Below are 6,394 nucleotides of genomic sequence, written 5' to 3'. Positions count from 1 at the left end.
ACATTTCCCATAATGACTGACGTTATTATGACAGGATGGGGACAGATGAGTTTCTGCCTCATTAAGTTTAATCTTACTGATTGCACTCGACTTTAATGATTTCTTTATGAACGCTCTGCACTAACGCCTATATCAGAGCATGTGAAGAATGCTAGATTATGCGTGTATGAAATCCGTAAATCTATATGTAATGACAAAGAATGTTGCAGTTAAGCGCAAGGGGAAAAAAATTATAGGTGTAGCGTGTTTCCCTTTCTTTTAGTAAAGCTAAGACTGTTGTGCAGTGAGCATGCAGAATGTTGTCATGTTGGAGTAACAAGAAAAACATTAGAAACATTTTATTTTATACTTAATTTATTTGTTGTGTTTAACAGATATATTACATTACAGTTTTCTAAGAAGCGGTAAAAGAATTATGTCTTATATGTAATCGAATTCCTCACCAGCTTTAGCCATAGGCGACCATTTCTATTAGATATGTCTGATCAGGTCATCTCCATTAATGTCAGTGTCTCGTAAAAGCTGAAAACCATGTTTTTTTGGCATTTGTTGACAGATCAGTAAAGCTTAACTGATAGAACTACTGGTAAAACTGTGAATCCGGTTATAAACAACCTGGCGAGATACATGCAATATCTAAAACCTCCCAAGTGAATTAATATTTAGCCCAAATGACGGTTACTAGCGTTTTTAAACTTGTTTCCTTTTAAATGATCAGGCCATGAAAACACCTGTACAAGCAGTGTGAGTCTAAAATCTAAAAAAGATAAACAATCAAAATGTATTGTATTAATGTAATGTATTCATATGTAGTTACAATTAACTATTTAATTTGATCGAATTATCAATAATAAAATGGTAAATATATAGTATATAGTAATACACAACTGGAAATGGTGACAATATTTAAGCAAATCTAAGTGGTGTTTTGATGAGAAAGCGTAGTAAGTACATTTTCTGTAGTGACATTAAACACTCCCCCATTTGAAATCTAGTCCACTAATGCGAAAGACTTCTACAGTTGTATCCATTATTTTTTTCCTCAGCATTAACTACAGAACTCAAAGGATTTTGCTAATGGTCCTTCAATGGTCTGATAAAGTGCCTAGGATGACTACTTGTAATTGCAGCCACTTCTCAGAACACAAAATATTTCTAACTTTTGACTCTGTGAGACAACCAGACTAAGAAATAGTTTCCCTTCATGCACCAACAGTGGAGTTACACAACTGGTCAGCATTTGTACTCTTGTCACTAACATGTGGGATTGTGGGGAGGGCCTTTATCCATGGCCAGAGGAAAGGGTGTGTTGTTCAGAGCCAAAGGAAAGGATGGTACACCATCAGCTCTTAACCCTTGAGTACCGGAGGAAAATCATGCCCATCATAACAAAACCTATTACCAAGTGACTGTTCTGCTCCCAGGTCTGTTTATCGTTATCGATAAGTTCCTACTCCAAGTTCGTCCTTCTTGCTGCCACAGACCGGCAGAGTGAGTGCCATCCCTCCGCCCCTCAGCACACCGAGACACAGACCTCCTTCCTCCAGCCCCAGGGGCCTCCACACATTTGGCCAGATCTTGATCCTGAGAGATGAGCTTAATGAGACATGAAAACTATTTCATAACAATTTACAAGGGTCACGGTGGTTAGGAGTCAGAGCAGACCCCTTTTGTTCTGCATCTGATTTGCTTTCCACCTTACGTCACCAGCCTATCAGCAAGTTAACATTTTCTTTTAACCCTTGAAACTGTAAGAGCTGCACAGGTCTGTACTGTCAGGTTAGACCTTCTACTCACAAAAGAATGCTTGCAACTTCTGTACGCTGAGACTTCTTAGCCATCTTTTTAAAAAAGTAGATCATTAAAAACATGAAAGCTACTATCAAACTTTATACAATAACCTCCTTTCTTGATCAATACACAGTACATATTATTGAACTACTGCCAGATGTCAGATATGTTTGGTTGTTTCAGCATCATAACAAGGCAAAAAGTCTGGTTTTAGTTTAAATGTAGGTCCATATGCATACACTTATACAGTAGATGTAGTTAAGATGAGATGCATTAGGAATTTTGGGTCCCTGTAGTTTCTGTTTTTATAAGTCTTTATTTCAAGACAAACTTTATTTTTTTATATGTATATTGGCATATTGGCAATCTGTTCAGATGTTTCTTTCTGTGCTGAGTTTTACCATATGTAGGTCAAGGCAGATTTTCTATAATCCATTTATTTGGTCCAGGCTTGGTAAATGATGGTGTAGATTTATTTTTTAGAATGTATAGATGAGAAAAGAGATGAAATATGTGGGCAGTTGCTGACACAAAATAGTGCAATAGAGCCTTATAATATAAGAGTGAAATATATATATTTACTTGTTAAGGCGGTTTCTAGTGGTGTTATTAAGAGGAGCATCCCTCAGATACCTGTAATAATGACTATCATCCATGTATTCTAATTATTACATGGTACATGAAAAATGTTGGATACTCATGTTGATGACATGCATTGGGCAAAATATATGATATAAGACGCCAAACAGGTAATTGGCAAGTAAACAGTGCATAGTAGCATTAAAAAGAGAAATAAATAAAATAACATTCACAGCCTAAGTAATCTGTGGTGTGTTGTTGGATTATATTATTTGCTAGTTTGCTGTTTATATAGAACAAGGATTCCAAATCTTGTTCTAAGGGGGCCACAGTGGATTTTTTCCTTCTTCAGCTAAGTGCTTATGTGAAACAATGTACAGTACAGTAATCACTTTACCCAGTCCTGCGATTGTTTGATAAATTGCAAAACTGGTAGACTATGAGCTTTCAGAATCAAGATTGCATACCACCAATGCCTTTTAATACACATTTAAAGAATTAGTTTTGTTTCAATTCAATGTAGTTGTGTCAGGAAATCAGGTTGGTTGGATCCTAGAGAGAAATGTATTTGTCAGAGTTAGTGTTAGTATTCCCTCATTAACAAGAATTATCACACCACACTGTAGTAGCAACCATTTCAATAATACCCATGTGTACTTTGAACAGTCTGTTTCTCTGAAAAAAAAAAAAAAAAATCCCGTTGTGGTACCTCTGTTAGAACCCAAATAAACTGCAACTATCACATACTATTTAGGTGTTTTATTATAAAAGTCTTGTATGTATGCTATATATATTTCTCTTAAAAAAAAAAAATTATAGGCATAAATCTAAGTAGTGCTGTTCTGCCATGCCCCAGTGAAGGATTTCAGTCAGGTTATGGATCATGACATTCCCATTTGTTACAACCTTTGGACTGATTTTTGAACTTGATCATTGGATTGTTGCTACACAGCATTATCATACTCTAGAACAGTATGCAAGCTGCACTGCATATTGGTGGTGATCATACCACAATCACTTTTTGGATTGATATATGACATAGCTGGCAGGATTCTTACAAGTCTGACATACATTGCATAACTACGCAGTGAAGTGACATACAAACAATAGAATGGTCACAGCTACAGTTGGTGATTCTAATTCATTTGTCAAACAAGTATTAGGCAATAACATAAAAACATAAAAAATATATATTTTTTTTCAATTATCAATTACTTAATTGCTTTAATGCAAAGCTGAAATACTCAATGATGGTATAATAGAAGCTGAATTGCTATGCTCTAGTGATTAAATACTATCTGTATATTGTGTTGAGTTTCATTCATAGATGGTAATCAAGAACAGTAAAGAAAAAAACAGCTCATATACCTTTTATCGCACTACCTGCATGCCACAGTACAATGTGCTGCTTATTTTAAAATTGCAATGCATTGCATTTTACTGAGCCTTAACTGTGCATGGTTTTAATTTTACCCACCACATATTCTAAGTTACAGCTCCTTTCACTGTTGATAGCTCCTCAAAATTAAAAATTGCAGTAGGAGTCAGATTGCATACTCTTCTGTCAACAAGGTTTTTAATAAAATCAGAACAACCTTATCAGACACAGAAACGTTTGACTTGAATGAAACCAGGAAAAATCTGGAATCCTGGCAAACTGTGGCATAAAAGCTTCACTCACAGACAAAAAAAAAAAAAAACCCAGATAATTTTATTTATTACATATATATGCAATTCTCAGACCTCTTACACAAATACACAGGCATTGCCTATGTAATTGCTCATGTATAATGCCAGTGTAATGTAGCTGCTGCTCATAGATAATTATATTTCCATGTAGTAGTACAGTACTCAGAATGTAACACATTTATTCCACATATTTATAAAAGGGCCATTAACAACTCAAATTCTACTGTTTCTGTATCTTGTGAAGACATTGACATATATTTGGACAATTTAGGTGAGGTGAGTATCATCAGCCAAAGCACAGTAGTGTTTTTGTTCATATGCGTTTGCCAAGACCTTCCCCTTTGCAGAGCCCTTTTCCACTGTATGCCCAGCAGCAAACACGTCTCATTATGAGCAACATCATTATTAATTGATTTCTGCGTCACAGGCTGCTCAGCACCATTTGGTCCACTCTTACATAAAGAGGGAAAAAATGAGGTCTGTTGTGGGCACATGTGCAGCTATGCTATTGATGTGGTGATCACGATTTGTTTTCTCCTATGGGAGAAAGCTGTAAGGCGAATTGATTGATTAGAAAGATTAGAGTTTTAACTGGAGCTGACCTGTAGGGTGGATGAGGATAAATAAAAGATTTGTCCAGAAGGTTGCCAGAGCTAATTCTATTACATGATGTTTATTTCTTAGAAATTATTTTGAGACTTTGTCATATAAAGGCCTTTCTTATTATTCTCCGTCTTATTTAAAAAGCATCCTAGTCATATTTAAAAATTCACAGTGCATATACAAGTCTACAAAACATCACAGCGAAGCACTTATGAAAACATTTCTGTTAAACAATTGGACATATATTTAGCTTTACCATAGATTCCAGCATGGAATTCCTAATTGAGCCTGTCTGAGGTATGTAAATTCCTAACAGACTTTAAATCTAAAGTAAGGTATCTAAGTAACCAAAAGTAACAAGGTGTGCATAGAGCTTTAAAATGACACCAAGACTGTGTCTGTAACATTTTGTATAGGAAACATTGCATTGCTAAACAAAAAATGGTGAAAAGGAACTTCTTTATTCAGCCATATCTCAAAAATGATTTAATTAATTGAATGACATTTGCCCAGTGTTTACCTCTACTGGGTTAACACATGTGCCAAGATTAAAGAAAGTCTGAGATGGCCATACCAATGTCAAGCTAATTCCACACATGAATGATGACAAATCCAATATGAAGTGACTGATTCATGTGTGTGGGAGAGCTGGCTGGAGAGGTATGGGCAGGTGTTTAGCTGGTGACTGTTCTCTCTGGCTTTCGAGCACATGGCACTTCCACACAGCTGTTACAGAATTGCTTTAGACTTTTAAGTAATTCAACTCTGTTTGACTCATCCAAACCTGGAAGGGTGTTCTACAGTAAGAATGTGTAACAGCCACAGTAGCGTACACCACAGAGGTTTCAGATACAATTCATACAGTTAAGTAAATATAAATCTTAATAATCATCATCATTAAATACACAATTAATTCTAAGTGCGTATAGTAAGAAATGTTAACATCAAAAGATGATGGAATGCTTTCAGGGGATGAATTGTAAATTAAAAGAGGTTGACTGGTGGAGAGCTGCTGGGACTGGAAGGAATCAGATGAGGTTGCAATAACATGCCCCGGGAGCTGTGGTGTGTGGGTGTGAAACACAGCAGAAATATGTCACCTGCATGTGAGGGGGCAGACTGTCTGCTGATCCTGGACTGCACACAGTGGGAAAACATACTCTACACATTCATCCAAACGTGATCAAAGCATGAAGCTATAGTCTGTACCTGGTGGCTCTCCTGTTCATTCAGATGGAAATACCCCCAGTATAATGTGCCATTACAAGGATATTTGAGACATCTCTGTATAAATACTGTACATTGTGACTGTCAGGAGGATGAAGAGGATGCAACATGGAGCCAATGCAATTGTAGTTGCATTGTAGAGCGTCAATTAGACATTTGGGTTGGCACTGGTGACCTTTTTATATGAGTTGCTGATGAGGCCTCTTATCTGTTTTAAGAGGGTATGTCAGACGGAGGGCCATTGGCTTCTTATTGTCAGGTGTTGGTGAAATAAAATGAGATTAGCAACTGCTTGTCTGCAATTTAACAAGACAGGCTTCCCTCAGGCAGCTCTAAAATGGATACTGCAATATCCAGACCATTGCAAAAGAAAAAAAATAAATAAACAACAACTCAACTTAATTGATTTCTTGCAACCTTATCAATTCTGATTAAAATAAAATGGGCTTCTCTTCTTTGAAAAGGTTAAAACAAACTGAAGGCAGAAATCACAGTTAGTAATCAC

The sequence above is a fragment of the Megalops cyprinoides genome, chromosome 8 (genome assembly GCF_013368585.1).
Source record: "Megalops cyprinoides isolate fMegCyp1 chromosome 8, fMegCyp1.pri, whole genome shotgun sequence".
Classification (NCBI taxonomy): Eukaryota; Metazoa; Chordata; class Actinopteri; order Elopiformes; family Megalopidae; genus Megalops; species Megalops cyprinoides.
This window is presented reverse-complemented; position numbering follows the sequence as displayed.